Genomic DNA, 16,739 nt, shown 5'->3' on the forward strand with positions numbered 1-16,739 from the left:
CTGTCATCTCTTCCCACCTGGACCCTCAACCTCAGTACCTGAAGACTCACTGTGAGTCTCCATATGGCCCTCCAGAAGCCGTGTCCAGCGTGAGGGCCCTGCTAGCCCAAACACAGGGGTTACTCTGGATCCAAGACTATATATATTCTCTCCTTCAGTAGAGAGTGCTCCCCAACATTAGCCCTTGCCCCACCCCAATCTGGAGCAACACAGGTTAGCAGAGAACCTCCAGAGGGAAGTGGCCAGAAGGCTGATCTTCCAGGCCTGGTGCTCTAAGGCCAAGGAGCCTGATCAGCTGAGGGAGGGCAGCACCTTCCGTCCTGATACCAGACCTCCCTGCTCCTTACCTTTCTCTCCCATTCTCATCCTGTCCTGAGGCTTCTAGCAGCAGGCGCCTCAGAGCTGATACCAGAAAGACAGGGCCTGAACATGCTCTTCCCCTGGGGCCATGAAATCACGGTCCTGACCTAGAGAAGGCAGCCAAGCCAGTGCTGGGGGGCAGCAGACAAGCCAGGCAGCCCCAGCCCAGAAGAAGTGGCTGATCCTTGGAGAGGCTGAGGCCGGGGGAGAGCAAGGGAAGCGGAAGCCCACCCACCCTGCAGGTCTTATTCAGAGAGCTGCCCTCCTCCAGAGACATCAGCAGGGTTACAGCAGACACTGTGTGAAGACAGCTTTCCTAGGTAAAACAGGAAACCAAGGCCAAAGATCAAGGGGGCCTCCAAGCCCCTTTCCCAGGGCCCAATCACATGCCCCGCTCACCTCTCCCAGAATAACACTTTTCCTCCATGCAGCAGAGGCCCCCCAGACACAGACACAGACCCGCACCCCAAGCAGCAGACAGACAGAAGGAGGAGGGAGGAGGGGGTGTCAGAAAAACCCGGAAGGAAGGAAGCTGGACAGACAGATAGAAGCTGATCCTGGCTTCCCTGCTCCAGAGAGACACCCTCCAAACTCCCTGACCGTCAGGGACACCCTCCCTCTCAGCTCCTAAGAGGACCTCAGTGTCCCCTGAAACCAAATTCCAACAGCCCTGGGACAGGGCATACTCCAGCCAAGCAAGAAGCCCTAAGCCTCCCTTCTCTTCCTCACGTTACTCTCCCAAGAGCTCTCGGGACCAAGGCAGGGGCCATCTCCTCTGAGCCTGTGCAGAGACACCTCCAAGGAACTGTATGACTGCCCCACCCCCCAACCAAGCCCACACCACTGAGTCTTGGGGAGACTTCTCTAGTCACAGCCCCTGCTGCTCCTAGACAGTGCTTGGGGGCAGAGGGGGACCCCCAGCAATCTCCAATCCCAGTGCACCTCCTTCCGGAGGCTCCTATCAGCCAGGAGAGGAGTGCTGGGGGCTGAGACCCAAGGGGTTGGCGAGCCTGAGAGGGGGACTACAACTCCCAGAAGCCCCCAGGGCAGGGTTGCTGCTCCAGCTGGCCCAAGGCCGGCCTTGTTCTCTGCGCTAGGGTGGCAGGGTCCCCTGGCTGCCCCTAAGCCCTCCCCCCTGTGCTCTGGGGCTGCCAACCTGATTGGGGACCCAAGAGTAGCCTCCGCTAACCCTGGGGGCGTCTCCCACCCCTTATACAGCTTGAGGGTGCGTGCCAGAGGGCCAAAGACAATCAAACTGTGTCCCCCCTCCCCAGTTCGAACTGGATCTCCCTCCTCGCGCCTCAGCTGGCCTGGCATGACTTTTCGCCCTCCGTCCCAGCCCACCCCTCACCTCGCGCGGGTCGGGGGTCCTCACGCCAGGCCGGAGTTGGACGCCATGACCAGGTCAGGGTCGGTGGGTGGATTGGGGTCCTCCTGCTCGCCAGTTGGAGGTGCGGAGGAAGGCGGGCAGGTGGTGATCTTTTGATCCTGGACGCCTTGATCTCAATACCAGCCCGGCCCGGGAGTGGGTATCCGGGGGTCGCTGGGAGCCTGGGTTCCTGCCTCCCAACCGCGGAGCATGGTCGTGGGTGCCGGGCAGCGGCGGGAGAGCGCGCGCACCCGCCCGGCTCGGGGCTCGGGGCTGGGGTCTCGGCCCCAACCTCACGGCTCCGGCTCCTGCTCCTCCTCCCTTCCTTCCTTCCTTCCTTCCTTCGCCTCCTCCTTTCACTTTCCCCGAGGCCCGCGGGGAAGGCGGGCGCGGGGCGGGGAGGGGTCTGTCTGGGCGCTTATTGTTGGTCGGACGCGGAGGGTCCGGGTCGCAGCCCCCGGGCGGCGCGGCGCCGGGGGACCCAGGCGTGCGGGTGTCCGGCCGGCTGGCTCCGGGCGGCGGCGGTGGTGCAGCGGCCCCGAGTCCGGGGCATGTCCGGCCACTGGCTCCGCCGCTCGCCGCCGCCTCCCCGGGCTCCCCTGCGCTGCCGGAGCCTCGCGCGCCCCTCCACTCGGCTCCGCTCCCCAGCCTGAATAAGCATCGGGGCTCTCTGGCTGCCTCCTTCTGCCTTCATACCAGAGCCCGGAGAGGCCCCTGTCAAAATAAGAGCTCCCCCATCTCGCTCGCCTCCTCGCCCAACCCGGCTCCCCCAGCCTCCCAGTGGTCTGACTCGGTAAGGCGCCCGGCCGGCTAGCGGGAGGCTGGTTGGCCGGGGGGCGGGGTGGGGGTTTCTCTCCCTCCCTCCACACCATTCCCAAGGACTGGGCAGGAGACGTGCTAACAACATCTCAGGCTGGGGAGAGGTTTGACAAGCCTACCTGCCTATCTACACTGATTGGAAGCAGTGGGAGTTGCCTAGACCTCCCCACCCCACAGCGCGCGCACACACACACACACACACACACACACACTCCACTAAGTCCCCTCTTCATCGTACCCACCCACATTCATCATGCGCTGAACATCTCTTTATTCACTTTATTCATCGCTCTTTCCTAGTAGACCATGAGGTCCTTGAGGATGAGGACTGAATTTTTTCATCTCAATCCTCAGCAGAGTGCAATGTGGATACTAATAAAGTATTTGTGAAAATGAAACCTTTGTTTTCCTAAAAGAATTCTATCCCAAAGTGCTATGCAAAAACACCCAAGACCTTACAGGAGAATAGATCCAATGAAAAAGAAGTAAAGGGCTTTAAAAAAGCATTTCACATATGTTATATCAACGTTTGCCACAAACCTGTGAGAAATGTTATGGCCCCCGCACACTGATGAGGACACCAAGGCTTGCATTAGTTAAGGACTTCCTCAGGGTTACACTGATAGAAAGTGGCAAGCCAAGGACTAGAGTTTGGGTCTCTTTATCCCAGGGCACTTTCCCTGGATCCCACTGTACCCAAGCACCCAGAATTAATACCAAGAAGGAATAAGCATGGACACTTCAGGAAGGAAGGACACTAGCAAGCCCCTTTGCTCATGCGATTTGATTCCTCTGAGCTCTCCCCTGCTCTTGACCTCCTACTCTTTTGACCACCTATTACATCTATGTCATCCAGCTGAGTACCTACTTGCATGTTTTATCTTCACTCTCCTGTGTGCATGTCGTTGCCCCAAAGATTCTTGAGGGCCCAGACCATACCTTCCATGCCTCTACATAAACCCACAGCACTCAAGTACTGGGTTCATAATAGGGATCCAGTAAAAACCTATATGCAGGCCAGGAAGCAACAGTTAGAACTGGACATGGAACAACAGACTGGTTCCAAATAGGAAAAGGAGTATGTCACCCTGCTTATTTAACTTCTATGCAGAGTACATCATGAGAAGCGCTGGGCTGGAAGAAGCACAAGCTGGAATCAAGATTGCCGGGAGAAATATCAATAACCTCAGATATGCAGGGGGACACCACCCTTATGGCAGAAAGTGAAGAGGAACTAAAAAGCCTCTTGGTGAAAGTGAAAGAGGAGAGTGAAAAAGTTGGCTTAAAGCTCAACATTCAGAAAACGAAGATCATGGCATCTGGTCCCATCGCTTCATGGGAAATAGATGGGGAAACAGTGGAAACAGTGTCAGACTTTATTTTTGGGGTCTCCAAAATCACTGTAGATGGTGATTGCAGCCATGAAATTAAAAGACGCTTACTCCTTGGAAGGAAAGTTATGACCAACCTAGATAGCATATTCAAAAGCAGAGACATTACTTTGCCAACAAAGGTCCGTCTAGTCAAAGCTATGGTTTTGCCAGTGGTCATGTATGGATGTGAGAGTTGGACTGTGAAGAAAGCTGAGCGCCGAAGAATTGATGCTTTTGAACTGTGGTGTTGGAGAAGACTCTTGAGAGTCCCTTGGACTGCAAGGAGATCCAACCAGGCCATTCTGAAGGAGATCAGCCCTGGGATTTCTTTGGAAGGAATGATGCTAAAGCTGAAACTCCAGTACTTTGGCCACCTCATGCGAAGAATTGACTCATTGGAAAAGACTCTGATGCTGGGAGGGATTGGGGCAGAAGGAGAAGGGGACGACAGAGGATGAGATGGCTGGATGGCATCACCGACTCGATGGACATGAGTTTGGCTGAACTCCTGGAGTTGGTGATGGACAGGGAGGCCTGGTGTGCTGCAATTCATGGGGTCGCAAAGAGTCGGACACGACTGAGCGAGTGAACTGTACTGAACTGACTGAAATACTCACTTGATGGGTTGATGGTACCTGGAGTTGAGCGCTGAGCAAGGTCTGGGGAGGCACAGGTAGAAAAGGGGGAGAAACCCTGAGAGAAGATAACATTCCCTGTGGGTGCCTAACATTGACATTTACAAAGCATTTTCATACACATTATCTCTTGATCCTGCTTTGAGCCAATCAACAAAACTTTGACAAGTATCTATTATCTGCTATGCTAAGATCAAGCTGGGTCAGGGATTGAATCATCACAGCTCTATGAGGTAGGTATTATTCTCACTTAAACAAAAAGAAAACTAAAGCCCAGAGAGGCTCAGCTCTGGTATAAAAGATCTCAGAGCCTAGGATGGTACCTGACCCATAGAAGTAGGGTTTCATCTCCTCTCCCCTCTCTAGGTCCTGAGGGTATAAGATGAGCCACAAGACAAGAAGGTTATTTCTCAAAGAAGATTTGCTTGTTAGAAGGAAGGGTCCATTCAATTACTTGGGTCAGTTTCCCATTTACATACATGACAAGACACACGGGTTGATTATCTATTTGGCACCATGCAGGTTCATAGCAGGTCCAGAAAACAATGTTTGTAGCAGGGAATGATGGCCATGTTGCAAGGGGTCAGTTAATTGTGGCACACTGTAAGTTCCAGTGTATTCTGCATGTCCGTGGAGGTGCCATGTAGAGCACTCCCTTGGGTGGGGCTGTGACTCATTGCCCCAGCGTAGGTTCCAGGTTGGGATGCGGAGCCCCAGCTCTGGGCAGCCACGAGTTCTGGGTGGAACCCTGGAGAGAGCGAGGAGGAGAGGAGAGAGGCCGGTGGCCCATTGCTGGAATAGAGTGGCTCCCTCTACTGGCAAGTTCGGGGAATCACCGTTTGTTTTCCCATATCTCTGTGTCACTATGTCACGAGGAGTGTCACAGGTGTGTCAGCGAGTGTCGGTGGAAGTTCGGGCATGGGTATCGTTGTGTGAGAGTGCCTGTTCGTGGTGCAGTGTGGGTGAGCCAGCGTTATGCGGGTCTGTTTCTGGAACCACAACGTGTACACACAACAACATTTTGTAATGCAATTAACTTTTGGGGTGGGGGTAGTGGGTGGGCGGTGTTAGGGCTATTGATTATTTGAGATTTCTACCTGGGATGACGAGGATGAAAGGACCCTCCAGCTGGTACTCATCGCCGATCTCGGGCAGGTGGGAGGAATTCTGAACTGGGGAACAGTTCCTGGGAAGGGACTCTATCCCCTAAGCTACAAAAAATCCAAGAAAGGGTTAACTTTGAACCCCCACAGTGACTTCAATCATTGGCTCAGAGCACTGTCAGTCAGCTTCCTGGGGCGGGGCTTGTGGGGGCCGCCTTCAGACTGCCCAGCGCCCCTCACTTGCCCCTAGACCCCCAACTTGGTTTCACCTCTGGGCTGCAGTCACACCCCCCACCTTGATGAAGACACCTTCCTGAGCCCTGGAGAAGGAGCGGATCTGGGCATCCTGGCTTCTCCACTCACTCCAGCTGCCTGGCTTCCTGATAGATGGTGATTATTATATAATAGACCTGCTGGACAGAGCCGTGCCAGAGCTCGGAACACTTTGCCCCTCCTCGAAGCCTGCCCCAGGGCCTGGCACCAGCAGCACAGGGCCCGCCGCCCAGCTCCACCGGCGCCCCCGGCACCGCCTCCACTCCGGGGCGGGAGACCCCTGGGCCGCCCTCCCCGGTGGCCTTTGGGGCCACGTCCTGGGACGGGGCGGGCGCCAGGCTGGGAGTCCGGCGGGCGCCCAGCAGGTCTCAGGGTTGGCCTGAGGAGTACGGTGTTACCAGCGCCTCTCCAGAATTGTGGGACCCACTTGGCCCCTTCCAACCTGAACTTGGAACTTGGGAGCCAATAGAGGTGGGGATTGGGGGCGTAGGGACCAGGGTCGGATTGGGGGAGTTTGGAAAACGTGCGGGGGCAGGGAGAGGGAGGCTGGGAAAGGGGGCGACAGGGGCAGTGGGGGAGGGACTCTTATCCTGACAGGGCTCCCTCCTTCCCCGACTGGAGGGTTTGGAAAAACTGAGCAGGCAGCCAAGGCTTGGCTGGAAATTCTGCAGCCCACCCTCCTGGGGACACAAAGCTGGAGGGCGGAGGCAGGGCGGCGGGGGAGAGAGCACGACCCCGGGGAGGGCAGGGCCTCTTTTGGGGCTGGGGGCCTAGGGGCCAGGTCCCTGGGGAGGGGGTTCCTGGCGCTGTCTCCCTGCAGTCTGCTTACCCTTGTCCTCTACCCCCTCCTTCCCCCCTTCCTCCCCCTCCCTGGCTCCAGTCTTTGCAGATTGCAGGCAGACTTAACTCCTTGAGCGCCAGCCCGGTGGACTCATAGGTGGTGACGCTTGTGAGGGAGGGCAAGAGGGAGGGACTCCAGACCCCACTCCCACCCACGGCTTAACACCTTGTGGCCCAGAACGCAGTCTCTGGAACTCGGTCTTGTCAGAGCCCTGGAAAGCTGCCTAATCTTCGAAAAGCGACCCACAAAAACCGGCACCTGAGAGCTGCGTAACCCAGTCCGCTCTTCTGCCAAATCTTAACTGTCTTACCCTCCCCCGCCACCCTAACCCTCGGTGCCTCTTCCTCCTCCCTTTGGCCGCCCTCCCGCCGCCACCCCGACTAATTGCTGCAAAGAGCCCTGACTGATAGAAGGCTGCAGGGAACCCGGAAGTCTGGGTGCCGTGGTGGCCTCGGCGTTCTCATCCCGCCCGCGAGGCCCCGCACAGGTGACCGCAGCCCGGGGCCTCTTTGGATTCCAGAGGGCGCCTTCACCCATCTGCGGGGAGTAGCTACCCAACCGAGGCGGGGAATGCTAGCCTCCCCCAGCCCCAGCTAGGACAAGAGCCCGAGGAGCCGAAACCCTGACTTCACTTCCACCCTAGCCCCTCCTAAGCAGCACTTCCTCCGCCGTCAGATTTGCGCGCCCAGTTCGGGCAAGGAAGACTCTGCCTGAAGGCAGTGCCTCAGTCTAGGCAGGAAGGGGTTAACGGAGCTCCCAGGCGCCCTGTGAGAGCCAGGTGAGGCACCGCCCATCTTGGCCTTCAGGTGTGCCTGTGGCGAAGCGGAGGGACGCTGACCTCAGGGCTGCTCTTTTGCCCCCTGGTGGCTACACCTGGCTTAGCAGTCCCTGGCAAAAGCACTCAGGTGGGGATTGGTGGAAGGAAAACTTTGGAGACTGCTCGAGTACTCCTTCTGCAGGAGCAGCACCTTCGGAGAGACAGAGGATGCTCTGGGGAGGCTGGTGGAGCTTCCACAATCCCTGCCATGCCATCCTCACTTATCAGGCTGCCTCAGTAACTTCCAGATGTTTGCCCTAGGGACTCTACTTGTGGGTCCCAGGTGCCCAGACACCTGGAGGAGGATAGGAAAAAATAGAAGACACCCTATCCTGCCAGAATCTCAGCCTAATGAAGGGGGGCAGTAGAGGGAAGCTGTCCCTCATCTTCTTTTCTATGTCCCAGGCCTTCCCAGAACTCCCTGCAGTCTGCTTCCCTCCAGATCCCAGCAGCAAAAGCAGACCTCTAGCCAGGCTTCAACACTCCTATCAGCTACATGATTCCCCCATCAGTGTCCCTCCCCCAGGCTCAGTTGCCTTCAGATTTCTCCTCCATTAAGGAGGCCTCTTGATGGATTTGAGGTGCTGACAACCATTTCTTCCTATCGCAGGCAGGGCTAACACCTTTCCTCCCCTCTACCCAGAAACCCTCCCAGGTTAGCAAAGGCTGTGACCTTCAAGGGTTCCTTTCTCCATTTTTCCCCCTAATTGCCTCACTTCCTTCCCTCCCCCATTTCCCATTATCTTCTATCTAAGACTTCCTTTCCCATAAGCAGTTCACCCAACCAAGGACAATCCTGTTCTACTTGGAGGCTATGATACCTGACTCCTCCAGGAATCCTTCTCTGACATCTACTTATTTGTTCAAAAAATATCTATTGAGGACTTCCCTGGTGGTCCAGGGGTTAAGAATCTGAAGGCCAAGGCAGGGCACATGGGTTTTATTGCTTGTCGATCCCTGGTCTGGGAAGATACTACATGCAGCGGAACAACTAAGCCCGTGCACCAACTCCTGAGCCAGTGCTCTTGAGCCCTTGCTCTGAAACAAGGGAAGCCCGCCCACCGCAACTAGCAGAGTAGCCCCTGCTCACCAGCCAACATGCGCAGTGGCAAAGACGCAGGCCAGATAAAAATAAAAATGAATTTTAAAAATAAATAAATATTTTTTTAAAAAAGAGAGAGATCGCCAAGGCTACATTCCCCAACAATCCATTTCTATTAAGTTCTCCAAGTTCCAAAAGAAAGGAGACTAGCTGGAAAGCCAAGAGCATATGACCTTGGACTAGTCAGTCTCATCTCTGGACCTTAGTTTCTTCAAAAAACAAGGGAGTTGGATGCGCTTATCTCCAGGCTCTTTTATCAAGAAGATAGCAGTTAAATAGCAGGCTTAGTTTGTTCAGAGAAAAACAATCACGTGGCTCTGGCCAGCTTGGGAATAGAAGGCAGAGTTCATAAGCCTAGGAAAGGCTGGCGGAGGCAGGGCCTAGAGAAAGCCACTTGAGTCACCTCCTACTCACTTACCAGGTTGCCTGGCAGTTGTGAGTCCCGGGAACATTTAATTCTTGTCATCAACTCAAAGCAAGAACCTTTCTGAGGTTGTGCTAGAAGGGGTGAGCCCTGGGGGACAGCACCCCCTAAATATCAATATAATGAAGCTGCATTAATTTGCTCTTCCCTCACTCAGCCACGTCCAACTCTTTGTGATCCCATGGACTGCAGGTTCCTCTGTCCATGGGGATTCTCCAGGCAAGAATACTGGAGTGGGTTGCCATTCCCTTCTCCAGGGGATCTTCTTGACCCAGGGATGGAACCTGCATCTCCTGTGTTTCCTGCATTGCAGGCAGATTCTTTACCATTTGAGCTACTAGGGAAGCCCATGTAGCACCACAGAGCTTTTATTTTGAAGAGATAGGATGTTCAGAGGTAAGGAAACTGAGGCAGAGGGTGGTAAAAGGACAGGCCTGAAATCACATGGCTGCTGAGTGACAGCTGGAAGGGGCGCCCGGGTCTCCTCACTCCCAGTCCAGACTCTTTCCACGACACCACTGCAGCACTTGCTTCCAACTTTCCATTGGACTTCTTCCTGCGTCTGGCTCATTTCCCTGTGAGGCCATAAGATCTGGGAAGGCAGGCTTGGCCTCCTTATCTGGACATCCCCCAGAGCCTGGTACATGGCTCTGAACAGAGGGAGGGGTACTCAGAACTCCCAGTCTCCCAGCCACCCTTTCCTCTCTCATCATGACCCTATTTACATGCACGTAGATTTCTGACTCAATCTAAAAAGGCATCCCAGGATTGTAGACAGAGCCTTGGGCCAGGCATATTCCCAGGCCTAAAATCTGCTCTGTGACTCTGAGCAAGTTGATTAACTTCCCTGGGCCTCGTTTTCACCATCTGTCGAGACCTATAGCAAATTCTAACTCCAGGAGCATTTGTAACTTGAAATCTCAGATTAGGATGTGTTTTTTAAAGCTATAACTCTGAAGTAGGGTAAAAGCTTAAACCTTTCTGCCTTTTCGGGCTTCCCCAGTGGCACAGATAGTAAAGAGTCTGCCTGCAATGCAGGAGACCTGGGTTGAATCCTTGGGTCAGGAAGATCCCCTGGAGAAGGAAATGGCAATCCACTCCAGTATTCTTGCCTGGAAAAATCCCATGGACGGAGGAGCCTGGAAGGCTACAGTCCATGGGGTCTCAAAGAGTCAGACACAACTGAGCAACTAACACTTTCAGTTCACTTTCTGCCTTTTTGCAGGACCCCATAACCCCAGGACTAGGTCCGCTCTATCTGCAGAAACTAGGTGCTGCTTGATGCAGGCTCTGATACCTTGATACCATGCCAGGTTGTATGAAAGTGACAAATGTGTAGCCTGAGTGTATTCTGGGGTCCCAAATAACGAGAATAATCTCGAAAAGGAATCACAGTTTTTACTTGTATCTCTTTTTTTTTCTTTTTTAAATTTTTATTGGACTATAGTTGCTTTACAATGTTCTTTCAGTTTCTTCTGTGCCACTACAGGTAAAGAACTCACCTGCCAATGCAGGTTAGATGTAAGAGACTCCAGTTTGATCCCTGGGCCAGGAAGATCCCCTGGAGAAGGGCATGGCAACCCACTCCAGTGTTCTTGCTTGGAGAATCCCGTGGACAGAGGAGCCTGGCAAGTTGCAGTCCATGGTGTCCTGAAGAGTCGGACAGGACTGAAGCAACTTAGCACAGCACTGTACAGCAAAGTGAATCAGCTATATGTATATATATAGCCCCTCCCTTTTGGACTTCCTTCCCATTCAGGTAACCACAGAGCAGTATTTACTTTTATCTCTTGAAGGTGGTCCAGTTCTTAACCTACAGCACATCTTGTTCAAATTCCCTTTCCTCTTCTATTCTGCTAAACCTTGCAACAGTTAAATTGCTCACTGCAAACCCAAAATCAGTCCCCTTCTCTGCCTCTCTCTGTTCTTTATATTCAAAAAGGTTTTCTGTCTCTTTCACCAGTCACCTTCTTTTTACTTTTTCCTAGAGTAGCTTAGCCTCTCAGGTTTCATTATTTCCTTTTTTCCTTCACCCATTACCCAGATTCTCCCTAACACACAAGAAAGTTACCTGTCTTCTGTCTCTCTAGTCTTATCTGTCACCTCCTATTCTCCCAGCTCTATGTTACAAAAGCCCTGAGCAGGCCACGACAAGATTTCCAACAACAAATGAGGGATAAAATTATCTCGGGGGTGAGGGGCTGCAGGGCAGAGGGAGTCTGAGAACAGTCATTGGTTAATAAGTTTTTATCCTGTAACAGATAATAAAGGCACCTGCCCTAAAGAAGCTTATAAAATGGGGACAACTAAAGAACAATAAAAGATGCTAAAGCATTAAAAGATGCGGGGTTGATGCAACCTGCACTGGTTGCATCCTTTGGTCGACATGGAAGAGAAACAGGAAACTGACCTCAGGTACCAGGGAGCACAGAGGTGAGGGGCGCAGATGGAGCCGAAGCAGGAGGAATCACAGATCCTGGTGGGAAGGGGTCTCAAAGACCAACTGCTGCTGCTGCTGCTGCTAGGTCGCTTTAGTCGTGTCTGACCCTGTGCGACCCCATAGACGGCAGCCCACCAGGCTCTGCCATCCCTGGGATTCTCCAGGCAAGAACACTGGAGTGGGCTGCCATTTCCTTCTCCAATGCATTAAAGTGAAAAGTGAAAGTGAAGTCGCTCAGTCGTGCCAACTCTTCGAGACCCCATGGACTGCAGCCTACCAGGCTCCTCCATCCATGGGATTTTCCGGGCAAGAGGTACTGGAGTGGGTTGCCATTGCCTTCTCTGTCAAAGACCAACTACCTAACTCTAATTCTTGCTGATTCTCAACTCTCTGTTAACATCCCAAGCAAGCAGTATATCAGCATCTTGATGAATATCTCTAGTAATGGGACAGTCCGTTCCACTTATGAACATCTGTTTTTCCTTCCTTTGAGCTGAATTCTATCTCCTAGTGGTCTCTATTCATTAGTCCATGAATTACCTCCTGGCCCTTCATATATCTAAGCTTTAATGATTTCAGACTCTTCTTTTCTCTGGCCTAAACATTCCCAGTTCACTAATGTTATGCCCACAATGACACCTGGCCTGCTTAAAGTAAAGCAGGACTATCAATCCTCTCCTTTATTCCAAAAACTATACCTCTATTAATATGGCTTAAACTTGGATTCACTTTTGGTGACCATGTTACGATGATGACTCGGACTGAATTTACTAACCCCCCCGATTCTGTTTTACCTGAACTGCCTCTAAGACACGTGTAGTCTCTGTGTGTTGCTGAGATCTTACACAGATCTCTGATCATTTCATCTTGTTAGGTTTTCCTACCATCCCACGCATGGAGATGATATTTGGATCCTTACCCTGTCTTTCAAAGCGTTTACTATACCTTGAGGTTTATCTCTGTGAAATGTGATACTATATTTTCATATACACTATCTAAAAAATATTTAACAGGACAGAGATGAAAGCAAGTCCTAAAGCAAACAAATGTTCCTGGTTGATACCAGTCCATGTCATACTGAGAAGCAGCAAGATCCAGGGTCTTGTAGGTGGAATGGGTCAGATCATAATGAACCTCACAAGCCTAATAGAAGATTAAGAAAGTCAGAAGGCTCAGAACCACAACAGAGTTTTTGAGTAGAAGAGTGACATGGAAGCAGACTATAGGTATAGCAACAGAATAAAACACTAACTGTGGAACTCCACAGATCTGGACTTGAGTCCTAGCCTTATTGCTTACTAGCTGTAGAACTTGGACAAATTAACCACTCTGAGCATCAATTCCTTCTTCTGTAAAATGATACCTACTTTATAGTTTAGGGTGAAGATTAAATTAAATGACATATATGAAGAGCCTAATACATAATGGGTGTTCAATAAATCAGGCTTTCCCAGATGGCTCAGTGGTAAAGAATTCACCTGCCAACATAGGAGACGTCGGTTTGGTCCCTGGGTAGGGAAGATCCCCTAGAAAATGGCAATCCATTCCAGTATTCTTGCTGGGAAATCCTATGGACAGAGGAGCCTGGCAGGCTACAGTCCACGAGGTCGCAAAGAGTCAGACATAACTGAGCACGCACACTTAAATCAGGTAGACAAAAAAAGGAGAGAAGAAAGTCATGTTTCAGATGGGTTTGGTTTCTAAGAGGAGACTATCTTTCTAGGAGGCCCAGGAGAGAATGAGGCTATAGGGAGAGCCCCAAATGACTCACTGGGCACTTGGTCTCAGGTCATCTAGATGAAAGGGTACAGGGATAGAAGCAGATTCTCCTCTTACAAAGAATTGATACCTCTTGAACTCTAGTTACATATGGAGGATGGCAGAGAGAGAGGACTCACAGGTAGCACCAATGTTTTTACACTGGGTGGTGATGAGGAAGTACTGTAAGGAGGGGTGATGGTGTTCAGAAGACAGGTTCATGGTTAGAGTTGTTGAATCAAGCATGATGAGATGTATACCCTGGTTCTGACCCCGAGGATGTAAGAGACTTGAGTAAAGCCTGGAGAGAAGTCAGAGCCAGATTCATGTATTTGGGACACACCCCATGCCAGTGGGTGTTGTAGGCATGGCGTGAGGTCTCTGAGGGTGAGTTGGGAAGTGAACCAAGGACTGTGCCATGCAGGACCTCCCAGAGCCACACTGATTCTGTTTGGGACTGAAGAAACTGTCTGATCCCGTGCCCCAACTCCCATTTCCTGCCCCCTGGTCAGAATTGAATAGAGAGGAGACCTTCCATCCACCTTCGCATCACTGACCTCTGTCCAGAGCCCACGGGAACCCAAACTGTGTCCCTCCACAACCCTCTGCTTTTCTACCCTGATGTCAGAAGGAATTCAAGCTCTTGTCCAGCCAATAGACTCTAGCTTGTTGCTATAATCCTGGACTTGAGAAGGAAAAGACGAAGGGGAAGGTGTAGACACAGGGGTAGGCAGGGACAAAGTGAGCTGCAAGAGAGAAACAGAAAAGCTGAAGGGTGGGGTGGGGGAGGTGGGGGAGTGGGGAAAGGTGAGCACCATGGGTACAGGAAAAGGCAGACTGATAGAAGAGAAAACAAGACTCAAGGAGGGGGGCAGAAAAAAAGATTTGCTGAGAAACTGATGAAGTGCAACTGAGAAAACTGTTGCCATGGTGATGGGTCCAGAGGAGGGAGTAGGAATATAAATTGGATTATGAGTTGGGGGAGTGAAGAGGGCGGGTTGCTCAAGATCCAGAGGCAGTGTCCCCACCTCAGGCCCTCCCCACCAGACCTCCTTAATCCATAGGAATGCCTTTCTCAGAGGTCTTGTGTGGCCAGTGGGGAGGCCAGTGGGGAGCGAGGAGTGAAGGAGGGCCCCAGGCACCCCCCTACCCCGGGCTTCCTAGGCTCTTGGAGAGTTTGCTCCATAGACCCTAGTTTCTGTCATTCTAACTCTTCATCAGTGAAGAGAGGGTAGGGAACTTGTTTTAAGCACCTACTATGTGCCAAACACTGTGTTGGGCACCTCAGGCGTTGTTACATTCCGTCTGCAGCACAGCCCTTGGAGGTAGATTTGATCGCCTCCACTGGTAGGCAGGAAACTTCGAACAAGGCCCCAGGCTGGCAAGCAGCAGCCAGAGTGGGGCACAGTGGAGCCCATCTCCTCCAAAGCCATTTCCTCCCTTCCTAGCCCTCTGCCTACCTTGTAGAACCTGTGTCGAGGTCCCTGGCTTTTCCTGCACCCACTTCGGACTGGACGGGGCAGGATGGGCGCTGTTGGGGGTGGGGAGGGGAGGGGTAGATGAGTTAGGGGCTCTCATCCTGTTCTGAGAGATAGAGTTGGGGAAACCGGAGGAAAATACACCACAGCGGCCAGACTCTGGGCTCAGTGGGAGGCGCCGGGGTGCTCTGAGCTCCGGGCTGCGGGAGTCGGGAGGAAGGGCTGAGGTGGGGAGGACGGGCTGAGGCGGGGAGGACCGTGGGAGTGGGGGAAGCGCAGAGGCCAGATCATTTCCGGCAGTGCTGCGGGGGAACTCCAGTGCGGCCACGTGGGGAGCCGGGGAACCGGCGGTCTCGGTTTGCAAGTCTCTGAGCTAGTGAGCCAGAGGGACCGGGGGCTGGTATTTGACTGCAGGTCCCTGCAAGTGAAGTGCCTGGAGGGGGCGAAGCGGGGCGCGGCTTCCCTCCCCCTCCCTCGGGCTTCTGTACAAATAACAGTTTTGCAAAGGGCACCGTAGCTGATGCGCATATTAAACAGGGCCTGGGGAGGTGGGAGAAGGCCAAGTCTGGGGCTGTGGCCTGGGCAGTTCTGCCAAGACCACCCCTCCCCCTCAGGAGGGTGCCCTGGGATTCAAGGGGATTCTGGCCCTCTGGCCCACCTGGCTACCTTGAAACAACTTTCTCTGGGGGCTGGCTTGAGCCACACCCTAACCAGGAAGTGTGTGTGTGTGTGTGTGTGTGTGTGTGTGTGTGTGTGTAATGTGTGTGTGCCTGTAATGGCTCCAGCTTGTCTCTGAGCTGGAGATCCCAGGTCCCTGCCCCCCACCCCTGTAGAGGAGGTTGAGGAGGGGGGCGGGGGCGGGGGTAAAGCTCCTTCCTCCTGAGGCCTGAGGGAAAGCTGATCTAGATCAACGCACTTCTGTTGCTTCATTTCACACCATCTCTTCCACAAGCCACCAACATCCAGGATGGCCCTCCTGACCCCACAGGTTTGAGACCCAAAAGGGTTTGGACTGAAGGAGGGTGGGGGTTGAGAAAAAGCCTCTTCGGTGTCCTCCTTCACACCTGCCCTCCCCAGACTGTCTGGTCAACTAGCCCTTTGCCGAGCCTCAGACCCAACTCCTCCCAGACCTGCCAGCCTTCAACACCCTCATGCCCAGCCCAGTCCCCCTCACTCAGGAGTACCCCTAGTCTGAAGCAGTCCCCATGACTCCTACTTGCCACATGCAAAGAGCACACGTCATGGCTCTTTATTTGCTGAGCACCAACTAGATGGGGAGCATGCCTCCTAGAAATGTTCTCCTTTCTGTACCTGGGATACCTCTCCTGGTTCTTCTCTTTTCCTTTTGGGAAGCTTCTCAGTCTCCTCAGTTGGCACTGAAGGTAAAGAATCCGCCTGCCAATGCAGGAGACAAAAGAGACTCAGGTTCAGTCCCTGGGTCAGGAAGATTCCCCTGAGAAGGAAATGGCAACCCACTCCAGTATTCTTGCCTGGACAATCCCATGGACAGAGGAGCCTGGCGGGCTACAGTCCATAGGGTCGCCAAGAGTCGGACACATTTGAAGCTACGGAGCATGCGTGCACTCACGCACTCAATCTCCTTTGCAGGCTCCTCTGTTCCTCTGCCCATAGTATTGGTGTTCCCTAGTTTCTCTCCTTGACCTTGTCCTCTTACTTGGCACATCCTTCTCTCCAAGATTGCAGCTGTCACACCTGAGCCGACAACCCTTGGGGCTCCAGAAAACGCACCCGCCCACCTTCCATACACTCCACCTGGGTGTCCTCCAGCACCTCAACTCAGCAAGTTCAGTGATCTCCACCCCCTTTCCACAAATCTGCCCCTCCCACCCCGACGCATGCCCAGCTAGTGACGCTGCCATCCTCCACCCAGATGCCCCAGCCAGGACCTGGGAAGCATCATTAATTAACTCTGTTCTTCACCCCTCT

At 53.1% G+C, this 16,739-nt stretch overlaps 1 protein-coding gene across 6 annotated transcripts in view; it reads right to left on the reverse strand.

Moving 5' to 3' along the window:
- The window catches only part of BCL9L (BCL9 like), a 28,177-nt gene extending 25,907 nt beyond the window's left edge, over positions 1-2,270 (reverse strand). For 5 of the 6 annotated variants that reach the window (XM_061440519.1, XM_061440517.1, XM_061440518.1 and 2 more), the window contains exon 1: positions 1,712-2,270. The gene's annotated coding sequence lies outside the window, so the exon portion shown is untranslated. Of the gene's footprint in view, positions 1-347; positions 440-1,711 lie in introns of those variants that run through there. The other variant, XM_061440516.1, reaches the window with a different exon arrangement.
- Positions 2,271-16,739: the final 14,469 nt, after the last annotated feature.

This window comes from Bos javanicus, chromosome 15 (genome assembly GCF_032452875.1).
Source record: "Bos javanicus breed banteng chromosome 15, ARS-OSU_banteng_1.0, whole genome shotgun sequence".
NCBI lineage: Eukaryota > Metazoa > Chordata > Mammalia > Artiodactyla > Bovidae > Bos > Bos javanicus.